We start from the raw sequence: 15,901 nt of genomic DNA, 5'->3' as shown, positions 1-15,901 counted from the left end.
AGGACCAGGACTGGGCACCCCTGGATTAGATAAAAAAGCATCAGACAAAAAGGAAATCAAGGGAAACTGCTCTGTTTTGGGGGTTCCAATATTAAGGGAAACGCGTCCCCACCTGATCCCTTGATTCCTATGCACTTATTCATATCTAATTAATCTGAAACTTGACAGCAGTTTTTGTCCACCTTTAGGCCGTTGACATGGACCCCCTAGTGGGCGTGGGCCCCTGGGCCTGTTCCCAGTTTGCCCATTGGATAATCTGGCCTTGGTCCTTGGGCAAGACACCTAACCCTCCCAGTCGGCTGGTAGTAGTCAGAGGGGCCAGTGGCAGCTCTGCTTGGCCGCTTTGCCCCTGTTGGTGAGCCTCAGGGCAGCTGTGGCTGCACTGTAGCTCATCACCACCATCATTTACCATCACCATCGGTGTGTGAATGTGTGTGTGAATGGATGAATGATGATGTGCTTTGGAGTCCTCTGACTCTGAAAGTGCGGGTCATTTATGATTTATCATTATTGTTCCTCTCCTGAATTTTCAGGCGTCAGACACAGTAAAACCATCTGATCAGACTCTAAAGTCCTTCAAATTTAACCTTAGATGTAGAAAAGAACCCGTTTCCACCATGTTTTTCTCAAACAAGAAGGATGCCAAAATGGGAAAGGTCTGCAACATGATCATCATATGTGAAATCCATGGCACATAACTAACAGGATTAGAAAATAGCGTTTTTAGCCCCATTGACTTGCATTCATTTGTTTGTTCTTCCGGGGGACCCATGGTCCGGAAGTAGATGGGCCTGGCCTAGGCTCCCTATGTCAACTGCAGCAAAGCAAGCCTTCATTTAATGCCCCCAAAATTAATGTAGGTTCAGAACAAAAACCAATAATGGACGTCAACCCACAGTTGCACACACACACACACACACACACACACACACTTACTATACTGTGAAACTATGCTGTAAGTGCTGAGATTCAGTATGAAAGTAACTGAGGAATTTAATCATGTGCCTGTCATTTAAATGGGAGAAGTGCTTAGAGCATAAACGCATGAAAGTCAAAGAGTTGTCATTTGCTGTCAGCAGTCGGGGTGCTCTCATCACTGACTGCATGCACTTATCCACCCTTCATTTAGATCTCCCACTGGAATGTGGGAGCACCTGTGGTGATGGAGACATGATGATTAGGCTCCTTACATTTTAGAGCTGATGTTTATGACCTGTCATCTAACAAAGGTGAAGGGGTGTGACCCAAGAGACACAGAAAGCAGAGATTTGGGGGTTTTAGCTCAAGTTGAGCCTGTGTTTCATCACTTTATCATCTTTTTAAAAGACAGTTGAAACAATCACAAGATAAAGCAGCCTTAGATGAGTCCAGGTCTCTCTATAACCTTGTTGAACAGCTCATTTATCGATTGAAGGCAGGATTTTCCCAGACAATTCTGCCTGTGGCCATTTCAAACAAAACTTCCCTTTACTGGTGATGAGAAAAGACCAATGATTCTCATCTTTAGTTCCCAAAATGAGCCAAGCCAATGCAATCTGCTCTCTCTAACAAGACAAGGAAATCAATAGTTCTTGCAGCATCTTGTGTGGAGAAAGAATAAACATGGATACGTTTGGATAATCTAGAGAAACTTGTTTGACTTTTCTTCCACATGGTTCTCATGATGCTGCGTGTTATTTTCCATCTCAGACTGAAATGTAAAAATGTAACAGCAAATTTATATTCTTTGATTTGGGTCATGGAGATTGAACCAGATCTCGGTTGTCCAGTCTGCTTGTATTTTGTAAACTTGGCAGTTTTAAGGGGCATCTGGGACTCTTGCAAGATGCACTTGCATATTTTTTGCAACGTTGAGCTCATTCCCAGTATTGGTTGGACTCATCCAGGGCTGTCCTTTGTCTGCAATCCTTTGCTGTGTGTCGACAAGATCTTAAAGTGATAACAGATTTTTAATGGTAAGCCAGATTTAACATTGATTGTAGAGATCGAAACTTGACAATTTTCATATCTGACACCACTCTGCAGCCCTCAGCTGACCAAAAACCACAGATGATAGCTTTGTGGAGCAGGTAGGTGTTCTAGGGGGAGCATCTGTTTCATGGCTGTTAGCTGGATTGCTAGTGGTTAGCATTTTCAGTTTGCCGATTGTCAATAAGAAGCATGTTGGTGTAATTAATTCATTTGATCCGGGACATGGCTTAGATCATGTCTCCATTATTTTTCTGTACAGAAAGTATGCAGGGGTGTCTGTTCATTACTAGATACAGCAACAGCCACCATTTTCACATCTTGTTCTTTTAGGATAAGATTTGTGATGCAAATGGATCTTGACACATTTCCATGCCCTGATATAATACAATAGATAATAATACAATGTAACATGTCACCAAATGGGGAGGTCCAAACTAATGTCTCTAAAGATGTAAGGCCTTTTCGACTGATGATCATGAGGGGTTGCTTCAGGGGGTATTGTCTTGTTTGTACCATTTTCTATACTTTTTCTATAGAAACCAATTTAAAATCAGTCTACTGAATAATGGTCATTTTTGGACGAGTATCAGGTATATCCAAGTGTTCCGGTCTTCCTCCCTTGGAAGGAAAGAACCAGGAAATTAAGGTCCGCTAGCTGGAGAGGATGCAGACCTTGACAATAAAAAGCACTAGAAGAACAGGAAAAAAATATTTTTCTGTTGGCATCATGGCTGAGTCTGGATTTTAAAGTAAGAGAGTAATGTTTGTGAGGTGAAACAGAGCTAATACTGCTATAGCCTACACTAGTATCAGGGAGCTAAAGGAGGCTACTAAACACAGACTGATGGTGAGCTGGCTTTCCTCCTACATTACTTGTAACTACTAGTCTTGTCCAATGTGGAACTTTTACCTTCGTGATTTATTTTAGTATTAGTTGGTTCATGTCAGTGCTAGCTTGTTGTTAGCGCTAGCCACTTTTAGTCAGGAAACTGCTCACTGTTACTTTAAGGTGTAATGGTAAGAAACAACATTGTCTAGTTTGGGAGCCTAGGATCTCATTTCTGCTTTTGCATGTGGTTCTGTTTTTGTCTTCATTTTCAGCATGCACTGAGGAGGATTTGTTTACCCAGTGGTCAGTGGTTAGAAATCTCCAAGTCTGCGATCAGAGATTCTGACTAGAATATCTCCTGGTGCCTGGTCACCTTCCTCTGGAGAACCCTCTGGAACATGCAGGGGCCCATTAATTATACTCTTGGGTCTAGAAAGGCCTTGGAATCACTGCTGAATCACATCACCATTACACATCCATGGATAAGCTGAAGGAAATTGATGCATGGATGATGTGTTAAGATAGACATCCAGTCTGCTATGAATATTAGAGATTTTATTGGTAATGATTAGTGCACAGTTGTTTGTACAACTGAAAATTTTTGAAAATGGAACAAAAGTCAATTTATGCCAGTAATCCAACTTAGACTGAGAGACCATCTAAAGGGTCGGGAACCCTCTGCAGGTGTTCTCGACTCATTAGCTGATCAGAGTGTGACACTTTGAGTCTAGAATATTGAACCTTTTCACAATATTCGGAATGTCTGAGATTTTAAATGTGGGGTTTTCGTCAGCTGTAAGCCTCATCACCGTTGTAACAAATATAATAAATATACAGTCCAGGCCAAAAGTTTGGGCACACCTTCTCATTTAAAGTAGTGTCTTTATTTTCATGACTATTTACATTGGGAGATTCTCACTGAAGGCCTCAAAACTATGAATGAACACATGTGGAGTTATTTACTTATCCAAAAAAGGTGAAATAACTGAAAACATGTTTTATACTCTATTTTCTTCAAAAAGGCATTCTTTTGATAAGCTTCAAGAGGTAGTTACCTGAAATGGTTTTCCAACAGTTTTGAAGAACTCTGACTTTGGGACTACAGTCACAGCTCCTTCCTGCAGATGGCGTGGGTGTGTCCGGCCTCAGCCAGGATCTGGATCTGGATTCCTGTAGGGTCCTCCATCAGCAGAGAGCGGGTCGGAGACTCCAGCCATAGGTCTTTGAATGGCTCAGCCCTGACATGCGGCGTCTCCACCGATTTGCTGAACACCTCTTCTTCAGCCCCCATGACGCTGAGCCTCTCTCCTCCCACCACCACCTTCTGCTCGTCAGCAGAGAAGAGGAGCTTCCCAGAGGTGGGTTTGACTTCAAACATCTTGCCTCGTGCTTTAAATCCACTGGATCCTGTTATGAGCTGAGTGAGCATCTGGTTGTTGCTGTTGACGATGTTGACTGAAATGTTTCTGGATGACTGGAGGAAGAGCATGCAGGCCTTCATGAAGCTCTGAGTTGAACTGGGTTGTTCTGTCTGCATTTACTCTGTCTCTGGTTTGGACTGGATTTCTTTGGCGTAGAGGGGTTGGAGGAACTCGGGAGTCTCCCTACAGTTTCAGGCCTTTTTCCGGTATTTTGAGATTGCCCATGTCATCGATGGTGAAGTTCCTGCCCTTGAGGATTCAGATAGCGTCAAATTGATCAGGATCATAAGCAGCAGGATGAAGAAGTAAAGGCAGCGCTTCCTCCAGTCGTAGATTCCCACTTTGTACACTTGTGGTTTCTCTGAGCTCTGGACATTGAGAACCCGGACCCTTGTTTGTCCACCTTGTGTGTGTGTATATATATATATATATATATATATATATATATATATATATATATATATATATATATATATGTATAACACTCAAAAAAAATATATAAACGCATCACCTTTGTCTCTGCTCCGATTTTTCATGAGATGGACTTAAAGATCTAAAATTCATTCCAGATACACAATATTACCATTTCTCTCAAACATAGTTCACAAATCAGTCTAAATGTGTGATAGTGAGCACTTCTGCTTTGCTGAGATAATCCATCCCACCTCACAGGTGTGCCACATCAAGATGCTGATCCGACATCATGAGTAGTGCATAGGTGTACCTTATACTGCCCACAATAAAATGCCACTGATTAGACTGATTTGTGAACAATGTTTAAGAGAAATGGTAATATTGTGTATCTGGAATGAATTTTAGATATTTAAGTCCATCTCATGAAAAATCAGGGCAGAAACAAAGGTGATGTGTTTATATTTTTGTTGAGTGTATATAGGAATATTTATATATGAAATATCTGGCATAAATCTGTCTCATACATTAGTTTCACACTAAGTATAATTACTTACATAAATAACTTTTGCACCATAATCAAAATTGGCTTGCAACATTTTGACTAAAAAAGCAAAAGGCTGCATACACATTTAGTTGAGTGTGATTCAACAGATTTAATTAAGCTGAAATTTGGAAAGGCTGTTGAGCTGTAAAAGGTTTGATGTATGCATTAGGAAGAAGAAATACAAGTGTCGGTGTGCAATAGGAAAACAGTACGTCTCCAGGCCAAATACAGACAAGTTAACAGATTAAGTGACTGATGATGGTGCTCCCAACTATTGTTCATTCCTCACAGGTGTGTTTGCCATGTGCTCTTCAAGCTGCACCTGTACCAACAAACGATTGAGTGTTCTCATTGCATCCAGACTCCAGCAAGTTTAGCCCAGTATCTATTTGGGCTCTGTTTAACAGGTTATGGGCCCAGGCTCATTGATGTTTGTGCAAGTTTGTGTGAGTAGCCACTGCAAGCCAGTTTTTTTTTTTTTTTTTTTTTTTTTTTTTTACAAGTTTTTGGAGAACTACCACCCTGAGTGAACGGACAAATTCACGTTGGTCCCGCCTTGTGTTTGATGGAGATGAAAAAAACTATGAACTGTGGGAGACAAAGTTTTTGGGCCATCTGCGGTTGCAGAATTTGAAGGACACAATTTTAAATGGGCCTGATGAGGATGCGGATGCAGAAGCACAGGCTGAGGACGCAGGGAAGAATGCTGAAGCATATGCTGAATTGATTCAGTTCCTTGATGACAAAAGTTTGTCCCTGGTCATGCGAGAGGCTGCAGATGACAGGCGTGGTGCACTCAAGATTTTGCGGGACTATTATGCTGGCAAGGGGAAGCCCCGCATTGTTAGTCTGTACACAGAGTTGACTGCCTTGCAAAAGATGAGCGGCGAGAGTGTGACCGAATTTGCCATACGGGCTGAGACTTTAATCACAGCGTTGTGGAATGCTGGAGAAATATTGAGTGATGGACTATTAGTTGCAATTGTTTTGAAGGGCCTTCCAGAATCATTTAAGCCTTTTTCCATTTTTATCAAAGTGAAGAGACTCTCTCTTTGACAGACTTTAAGACAAAGTTGTGAAGTTATGAGAGTACTGAGAGTATCTGCACAGCTGTGGCTGATGACAATGTCTTAGGGGCCTGGGCATCACCAAGGAAGGCCTGCACTCCAGCAGAAGCAAGGCCACGGGGTACTGAAAGCAAGGAAATTGAATGTTTCCGTTGTGGCCAGAAAGGACACAAGGCAAGACGGTGTCATCGTGGTCAACAGCGGTACAGCCAAGGAAAGAATACTGCATGGCGGGGAGGAAGGAAACAGCAGCAGCAAGATAATGCACGTGGGGTGTACGGAGAGACGGACAACACCTTTTATCTTCAAGCTGGTGACCAGTGATCGTCGATCGAAGGGTGGTGTCACCAGAAAAGAGTTAATGGTTGACACCGGTGCAACATCGCATATCATCACAGACCTGGCCAAGTTCAAGAGCTTTGATGACTCATTCCAGGCTGGGACGCACTGCATAGAGCTGGCAGATGGTACAAGGTGCAAGGGGGTTGCCGAGCGGAGAGGGGAAGCAGAGGTGTGCCTGGTTGACAACAAGGGGTGGCACCTCGTAGCTAGACTGAAACAAGCGCTGTATATCCCCGCTTATCCGCAAGATATCTTCTCTGTGAGAGCTGAAACTTCCAACGGTGATCTTCAAGGAGGGTGAAGACATCCTGCAGTACAAAGACGGTGCATGTTCTCATTCATGAATATAACACTGTTTTATTAGCCTACTGTACAACCGAACAATGACTGTGATGATACATCTATGAGTTGTCATGATATCCAGACGTGGCATGAGATTTTGGGACACTGCAATTTTGACGATGTTCAGAAGTTAGAGCGTTGTAGTCGGTATGTCAATAAAGGGCAAAGTATCCAAGCCTATGCAATGTGAAGTGTGTGTTCAAGGCAAGTTCACTCAGAGCAGGAACAGGAAACCTGATGTGAGGGCCAAGTCATCTTTAGAGTTGGTACATACAGATTTGGCAGGCCCCATTGAGCCTAAGTCCAGAGAAGGCTATAGGCATGCTCTTTCCTTTATTGATGACTACTCAAGTGCAGTGTTTGTGTACTTTCTGAAAAACAAAAGTGGCACAGTGGAAGCCACAGAGCGGTTCTTAGCTGACACAGCCCCCCATACTGAGTTTACTGGGCAGGGTTATCAAGCACTACTTTGTAAGAACAGAATCAGACATGAGACATCAGCACCATACTCACCACAACAGAACGGTACTGCTGAGCGGTACTGGAGAACTCTTTTTGACATGGCTAGATGTATGCTCTTGGAAAGCCAGTTAGCAAAGGAGCTATGGCCATATGCAGTCCAGACAGCAGCACTGGTGAGAAATAGAGGTTTCAATAACCGTACCAGACACACTTTACTTTATGCTGACAGGAAGGAGACCAAATTTGTCCAGGCTGCAGAAGTTTGGTACTGTATGCTATGCCTGTAGGCAGGACAGGAAAAAGCTAGACCCGAGGTCTGACAAAGGTATTTTTGTTGGCTATGGCAAAAGCAGTCCAGCCTATATGGTCTATTATCCCGACAGTAGAAAGGTGATGAAACACAGACTGGTGAGGTTCATCTCAAATGATGGACAGGAGACTGTTGACGTGTCTGATGATGATGAAGTTTGTGTAGAGTATAGTACAACCAGACCTGACCCTGATGAACATAAGCAGTTTGACATCCCAGAGACTAGGCAAGACCTAGATCAGATAAGCCTGCAGCCGGCTGAGGTCAAGCCAGAATCAGTTTCCCCACAGAGATACCCTAGAAGAGAGAGACGGAGGCCAGACTTCTATGGGGTGGAGAGGGATCAGGCTCAGATGGTTTCCAATATACCTCAAACTTTCAGAGAAGCTGTAGCTTCATCCAACTCAAGAGAGTGGGTAGATGCAATGGATGAGGAGATTAAATCATTGAGGGATAACCACACATTTACTCTGACCACCCTACCTGAGGGAAAGAAAGCAGTGGGGGGTAGATGGATGTATTCTATCAAAAACAATGCTGATGGATCTGACAAGTACAAAGACCGTTATGTTGCCAAGGGGTATAATCAGGAGAAGGGTATAGATTATGGAGAAACCTTTTCTCCTACTGCTAACTTTACCAGTGTTAGAGTGTTAATGCAGAAAGCTGCTCAGGAGGATCTGCTTCTCCATCAGATGGACGTTAAAACAGCTTTCCTACATGCACCGATTGATTGTGAGATTTACATGGAGCAGCGAGAAGGATATGATGTAAAGTCTCAGACAAATGAAAAACTTGTGTGCAAAAATCATTGTATGGACTAAAGCAATCAGGTCGAAACTGGAATAAAATGTTACACGACTATCTGTGTGAACACACCTTTGTACAGAATTCAGCAGACCAATGTGTTTACAAGAGAGAAACAGAACATGAAAAAGTAGTAATATTGATATGGGTGGATGACTTGATTATTGCTGCTCGTGATGAGAGAGCCTTAAAAGCTGTCAAAGAAATGCTTGCTGAGGAGTTCCACATGAAAGATTTGGGAAGACTGAAAACTTTTCTAGGTATCTCTTTTTACCAGTGTGAAGTGTGACTATGTCACAGCACAGTTATGTTGGCAAACTGCTTCAAAGGTTTGACATGCAGGATTGTAAACCCAGGTCGACACCTTCTGAACTTAAATTAAATTACACTGATGGTGATGAAAAACTGAATGATCCCAGGAAATTCAGAGAGGCAGTGGGAAGTACCTGACCACATGCACTAGACCTGATATGAGTTATATTGTCAGCAAGTTGTCACAGTATTTTAGTGAGCCAACTGAAAAGCAATGGGCAATTGTAAAGCATGTACTGAAATATCTGAAAGGCACAAAAGACAAGATCCTCTGTTACAGGAAATGTGGTGAAGGGTTAAGCTTGTTAGCTTACCGTGATGCAGACTGGGCCGGTGATACAAATGACAGATGGAGTATATCTGGTTATTGTGTTAGCCTATGTAGGAATGGTCCTCTGATTTCTTGGAAGACCAAAAAGCAGCCAACTGTTGCACCGTCAACATGTGAGGCTGAGTACATTGCATTGGCTTACACCATACAAGAGTGTTTGTATTTGCCTCAACTGCTTGAACATCTAAATGATTATCAGTGTGATTTGCCTGTTATCTTTGAAGATAACAGGGCACAATTATGCTGGCAAAGAATCCTGTTCAAAGACAGAGGTGCAAGCATATTGATATAAAATACCAGTTTGTGAGATCAACTGTTAACAATGGTGAAGTGTTTTTGGAGTATTGTCCAACAGATCAGATGGTAGCTGACCTTATGACTAAACCAGCTACAAGAGGGAAACTACAGGTGCTGGCCAGTAAATTAGAATATCATCAAAAGGTTGAAAATATTTCAGTAATTCCATTCAAAACGTGAAACTTGTACATTATATTCATGCAATGCACACAGACCAATGTATTTCCGATGTTTATTACGTTTAAATTTGATATTCATAAGTGACAACTAATGAAAACTCCAAATTTGGTATCTCAAAAAATTAGAATATTCTGAAAAGGCTGAATATAGAAGACACCTGCTGCCACTCTAATCAGCCGATTTACTCAAAACACCTGCAAAGGCCTTTAAAAGGTCCCTCAGTCTTGTTTTGAAGGCACCACAATCATGGGGAAGACTTCTGACTTAACAGCTGTCCAAAAGACAATCATTGACACCTTGCACAAGGAGGGCAAGACACAAAAGGTGATTGCTAAAGAAGCTGGCTGTTTGCAGAGCTCTGTGTCCAAGCACATTAACAGACAGGCGAAGGGACGGAAAAAATGTGGTAGAAAAAAGTGTACAAGCTCTAGGGATAACCGCACCCTGCAGAGAATTGTGACGACAAACCCATTCAAAAATGTGGGGGAGATCCACAAAGAGTGGACTGCAGCTGGAGTCAGCGCTTCAAGAACCACCACGAGGAGACTCATGAAAGACATGGGATTCAGGTGTCGCATTCCGTGTGTCAAGCCACTCTTGAACATGAAACAGCGCAAGAAGCGTCTCGCCTGGGCCAAGGACAAAAAGGACTGGACTGATGCTGAGTGGTCCAAAGTTATGTTTTCTGATGAAAGCAAGTTCTGCATTTCCTTTGGAAATCAAGGACCCAGAGTCTGGAGGAAGAGCGGAGAAGCACAGAATCCACGTTGCATGAGGTCCAGTGTAAAGTTTCCACCGTCAGTGATGGTGTGGGGTGCCATGTCATCTGCCGGTGTTGGCCCACTCTGTTTCCTGAGGTCCAGGGTCAATGCAGCCGTCTACCAGGAAGTTTTAGAGCACTTCATGCTTCCTGCTGCTGACCAACTTTATGGGGATGCAGACTTCACCTTTCAACAGGACTTGGCACCTGCACACAGTGCCAAAACCACCAGCACCTGGTTCAAGGACCATGGTATCCCTGTCCTTGATTGGCCAGCAAACTCGCCTGACCTTAACCCCATAGAAAATCTATGGGGTATTGTGAAGCGGAGGATGCAATACGCTAGACCCAACAATGCAGAGGAGCTGAAGACGACTATCAGAGCAACCTGGGCTCTCATAACACCTGAGCAGTGCCACAGACTGATCGAGTCCATGCCACGCCGCATTACTGCAGTTATTGAGGCAAAAGGAGCCCCGACTAAGTATTGAGTGCTATACATGCACATTCTTTTCATGTTCATTCTTTTCAGTTGGCCAACATTAGAGAAACAAACATTTTTTCATTGGCCTTTAGAATATTCTAATTTTCTGAGATACCAGATTTGATGTTTTCATTGGTTGTCACCTATAAATATCAAAATTAAACGTAATAAACATCGGAAATACATTGGTCTGTGTGCATTGCATGAATATAATGTACAAGTTTCACGTTTTGAATGGAATTACTGAAATATTTTCAACCTTTTGATGATATTCTAATTTACTGGCCAGCACCTGTACTTACCTTTTCCATGTTTCTGTTTGGGGAGCAGCCAAGCAAAGATGCAATGTAGTTGGTTTCCATGATGTTCCTGTGTTTGTTTTTGCTTTGTTGATTGTGAATAATGTGTGAGCAAGTGGGGGTGTTAACAGATTCAGGCCCTGTCCACACGTAGCCGGAGATCTGCCAAAACGTAGATATTTTTCTACGTTTTTGGCCTGTCATCCACACGAAAACGGATCTTTTTAAAAACTCCGGCCAAAGTGAAGATCTGCGTTTTCTCTGTTTTGGGTGTCTGCGTGTGGACAGACAAAACCGGAGTTTCAAGGTCCGCAACGTCACTTTCCGCGACAAAAAATGCTGACATCACGTGTGCGACCTATGTTTACACTAGCCGACAGAATGGATGCCCTCAGAGCTCCGCTCGCTTTATCAATTGTCCAAGCGCTTTCTGCTTGTTTGTTTTTGCAAGCGGAATTACTGCTCCTTGCGGAAGACCACAGACGAAGAACGAGGTTAAGAACGGGGGAAGTACTGACGCCTACAGGTCTGGCATGTCCTTAACAACGTATTTATCCGGGTACATGTGGACAGAGTTTTTATTTTTAAAACGAGGTGGTGTGGATGCAAGTTTTTGGAGGGGCGGATATTCGTCTTTTAAAAAACCCGGCTACGTGTGGACTAGGCCTCAGTGACTGATGATGGTGCTCCCAATTATTGTTCATTCCTCACAGGTGTGTTTGTCATGTGACCATGCCATGTGCTCTCCCATTTAAGCTGCACCTGTACCAATAAACGATTGATTGAGTGTTCTCATTGCATCCAGACTCCAGTCATGTTTGTTCTCTCCAGACACAAGCAAGTTTAGGCCAGTATCTATTTGGGCTCTGTTTAACAGGGCTTGAGGCAATTTCAGCTCCTTCCAGCATGATGAATTCAAATCTGAACTCTGAGTAATTCACACAGTTGTTTTAAACAAAGGAGAAGAGTGTTCAGAACAAAAATATATCCCTTTTCTTCCATTTTACTAACTTTTTTTTTAAGAAGTAATTATCTACCATGTCTGCAGCAGTTAATGGAACACGCTTGTTCTTTGGTTTTATTCAAATCACTACGTAAAATAATCACTTAAATCTTTTTTTAGCTATTCCAAAGAATGTCTCAGTCAGGAGCTGCTAATCAAATGATTCTTTAGCCAATCGTCATCTGTGCTGCTCTCCCATAAAAGCATTATTTGGTTGTATGGAGCTGAGTAGACATCCACAGAGACATTAGAAACAGCTTTTACTGCTTTCAAACTGAAAAAAATTGTTAAAGGTCATTTTCTATCTATTTGAAGTGCATAATTCTGTAGAGACAAAGATTATTCACTATTTTCACAATTGTTTTAAAGACAGCTGACAATCTTCTCAGAAGTGAACATCCAAGAAAATCTACTCTGACAATATGCAAAAATCCCAAGAGTCTCGATTCAGACTATACACGACTCAAATAGTAGCTTACATTTCATAATAATAAAAATAATAATAATAACGACGGAACAATTTAGGCTAAAGCCAGGTTCACACAGCAGAATAATCATGCTTATTTTGAATTGCTAATGCCCCTTCTGACAATATTAAGGAAGCACACATTTACCGTAATTGAAAGATAACCTTCATCAGATAGTCTCGTCTTTTGTGGTGTGTTACAAGGACTCTAGTCCACCTGGAAGGACGTCAGGACAGCTGTATACATAAAGCTGGGCTGTCTAACATGTTGGATTGCCATGGTCTGGTTTTGGGGACAAACAAACATGCTGCCCTTTGAATGTTGTGCAGCCAATCAGAAAGCATGGTGATGAAAGTGTACTACATACTCCTTATTACGGTTGGGCATCGTTTGATTTTGAACGATTCCGATTCCTTGTTTCGACTCCGGTTCTTATCGATTTCCGATTCCGATTCTTCCAAAACATGACATGCTTTACATGAGCCAGCTAACCACAGGTCCTACTTGATGAAATAATCTTAACTTCAACATGAATTTTAACTCTATGAACAACAACATCACCATCATTTAGACAAAAACATGTTTTGGAGAAAAAAGAAAAAGACTTGCAGCACAACCAGTGTGTTTGTTTCTGACCACAACCAAAGTGTGGAAGAAGCCTCTGGGATGAGAGGCTAAATGTCTCCAACATATCCAGAAACGTCCAGCTGTTTTCAGCTAAAACTCTCAGGATGATCATGTCCAGGATGACTGAGAACTGCACCTCCATGCTGCAGCAGCATTCAGTCAGAACAGGAAGTGAAACTTAAATGTAGCTGCTGTCAGTAACAATCTAACAGATTTTAAACATTAAAACTCAACAGAAATAGTTCAGAAAGGAAATTTAAATGTTCACAACTTTGTGTGTGATTTATTATTATTATTATTATTATTATTATTATTATTTATTGAGGCAGAAGCTGGTGTGGTCCACCACAGAGAAGCTGCTCTGGCATGATGACTTTAATTAATCTACAAGCTATTGTTCAGCCTTCTGACGCACGCACACACACACACACACACACACACACATACACACACACACACACACACACACACACACACACACACACACACACACACACACACACACACACGAGTGTTGGTGAGCGGCTGCGTCTGACTGCTGACGCTCGGTGTGTGTTGTTATTTCTGCAGTGAGACAAACTCACCTCGCACCGTCCAGAGTTTGTTCTTTAAAGCTTCTATTAAATCCACCTTGTTGACGTATTTAACACGTTTCCTCTACACTGCAGGAGGTAAAGTTTACATTACGGAGTAAAAGTTCAGCAGAAGCTGTGTGCCAGGTGGTGGGAGGGGGGACGGTGCTCCACACAGACAGCTGGTGTGATCAGCTCTGAAAAGCGTTGATCACAATTTGCAGATCACGTTTATTTTTCACGGAGATCGGCCGCGGATTCCTCTTCTGTCGGCATACTAGGAATCAAAACTAGGAATCGAAATGAAAAAACTTTGAATGATTCCAGGAAAAACAAACAATTGGTCCCGGTTCCAATTGATGCTCAATGCTCAACCCTACTCTTCATCCACCAAATTTGTTTTCTCCAAAGTCATGTTTTATCTTGCAAGATTACTCATCTGAGTGGGTTTGTGGGCTGTGTATTGTTTTTATCCAGTGGCTAATCACTACCTCCTCATCACCAAGCCACCCCTAAAGATGTCTGTCCTCCACAATCCCCTGAACTGTCTGGTGATCTGATCTCCATCTCCACCGAAGAAACGCTCCCAGAGCTCTGCGCCGATCCAGTTTATCATCCCAGCTGGTTCTGTTAACAAAAGCGAAACTTACTGTGTTTACTTTCATCGTGTATGGTTGCAGGCCAGAGCTCAGCAGTAGCTCCCCACGTGATCCTGACCCCTCCCTCTGTTGCAGCAAGGCGGATTATGCATTCACAAGTCCGGTGTTGTGGCACTATTACTGCAAAGCTTGATGGAACGAATGCCGCAAAATTCCTGCATTGTCATGTACTGTGCCTTGGGGGATTGTAGAACCCTAGAAGGTGCTATACAAAACCAGGACATTTATCATTTCTGTTGTCACATTACAGCTTCTGTGGTTTGTTATCTCTTGTATGCCCTGCTTCAGTTCCCATGTGTTGTGGCTGGGTAGTTAAGACTTTCTGCCCCTCTAGTGCATCTGGGATTTTTTAAATTCCTTTCCCTCCTCCGTCTGCACCACCTTCAGAGCCATGTCATGGTTCAAAATGCCTGTCAGTGCATGTAACCGTTGACTGGTCAGATGCTGTGTCCCGTCAGTCATTGCAGCAATGTGCCCGGTGTCCAATAACTCATCTCCTGCCTGTGCTGACTATCCTCTATGTTCAGCAAGCCGCACGGCAGCGCATCTTTCACATGTTTGCAGAAAATGTGTCCTCTTGTGCAAAATACTCCTCCTTTAGGTCTTCTCCCGGTGGGATGTGCCTGTAAAACCTCACCAGGGAGGCATCCAGGAGGCATCCTAATCAGATACCCGAGTCACCTCAACTGGCTCCTCTCGACGAGGAGGAGCAGCGGATCTACTCCGAGCCCCTCCCGAATTAGAGCCCAGCCACCCTGCAGAGAAAACTGATTTTGGCTACCCAAAGCTTGTGACCATAGGTGAGGGTAGGAATGTACATCGACAGATAAATCTTTTCACCACGACAGACCGGTACAACGCCCACATCACTGCAGATGCAGCACCAGTCCGCCTATTGATCTCACGCTCCCACTTCCCTCACTCGTGAACAAGACCCCGAGATACTTAAACTCCTCCACTTGGGGCAGGGCCTCATCCCTGACCCGGAGAAGGCATTCTACCCTTTTCCGGCTCAAGACCATGGTTGTACAATATTCCACAAGAAAATGGAAGACCTTTTTAAGAAATAAATGGAGAGCTAACTATGTATCCATTAGGAGGAAGAAATAAAATAGTCAGTGTGTAATAGGAAAACGGTACGTCTCCAGGTCAAATACAGACAAGGGGCTTGAGGCAATTTCAGCTCCTTCCAGCATGATGAACTCAAATCTGTGACAGAACTGTTCTCAGTCCCACTCTGGACTCTGAGTAATTCACACAGTTGTTTTAAACAAAGGAGAAGAGTGCTCAGAACTAAAATATTCAATTCAATTCAAAAATACTTTAATAATCCCAGAGGGAAATTGATTGCTGTAGTAGCTCAGAATAATAATAATAATCAAGTCATCAAAGAGTTGTTGT

The 15,901-nt window shown here is 42.8% G+C and overlaps 1 protein-coding gene and 1 pseudogene across 7 annotated transcripts in view; one reads left to right on the top strand and one right to left on the bottom strand.

The window, feature by feature from the left end:
• LOC107388280 (urotensin-2 receptor) overlaps positions 1-15,901 on the top strand; it is a 104,488-nt gene that overhangs the window by 24,080 nt on the left and 64,507 nt on the right. For 3 of the 7 annotated variants that reach the window (XR_011516839.1, XR_011516836.1, XR_011516838.1), the window contains exon 4: positions 3,876-4,158. The exons of 2 other annotated variants lie outside the window; for them this stretch is intronic. The gene's annotated coding sequence lies outside the window, so the exon portion shown is untranslated. Of the gene's footprint in view, positions 1-3,875; positions 4,521-15,901 lie in introns of those variants that run through there. 2 more of the 7 variants (XR_011516837.1, XM_070545387.1) reach the window with 2 other exon arrangements.
• LOC107388281 (delta-sarcoglycan pseudogene) lies at positions 3,906-4,628 on the bottom strand (annotated as a pseudogene).

Source organism: Nothobranchius furzeri, chromosome 16 (genome assembly GCF_043380555.1).
Source record: "Nothobranchius furzeri strain GRZ-AD chromosome 16, NfurGRZ-RIMD1, whole genome shotgun sequence".
Classification (NCBI taxonomy): Eukaryota; Metazoa; Chordata; class Actinopteri; order Cyprinodontiformes; family Nothobranchiidae; genus Nothobranchius; species Nothobranchius furzeri.
This window is presented reverse-complemented; position numbering and strand designations above follow the sequence as displayed.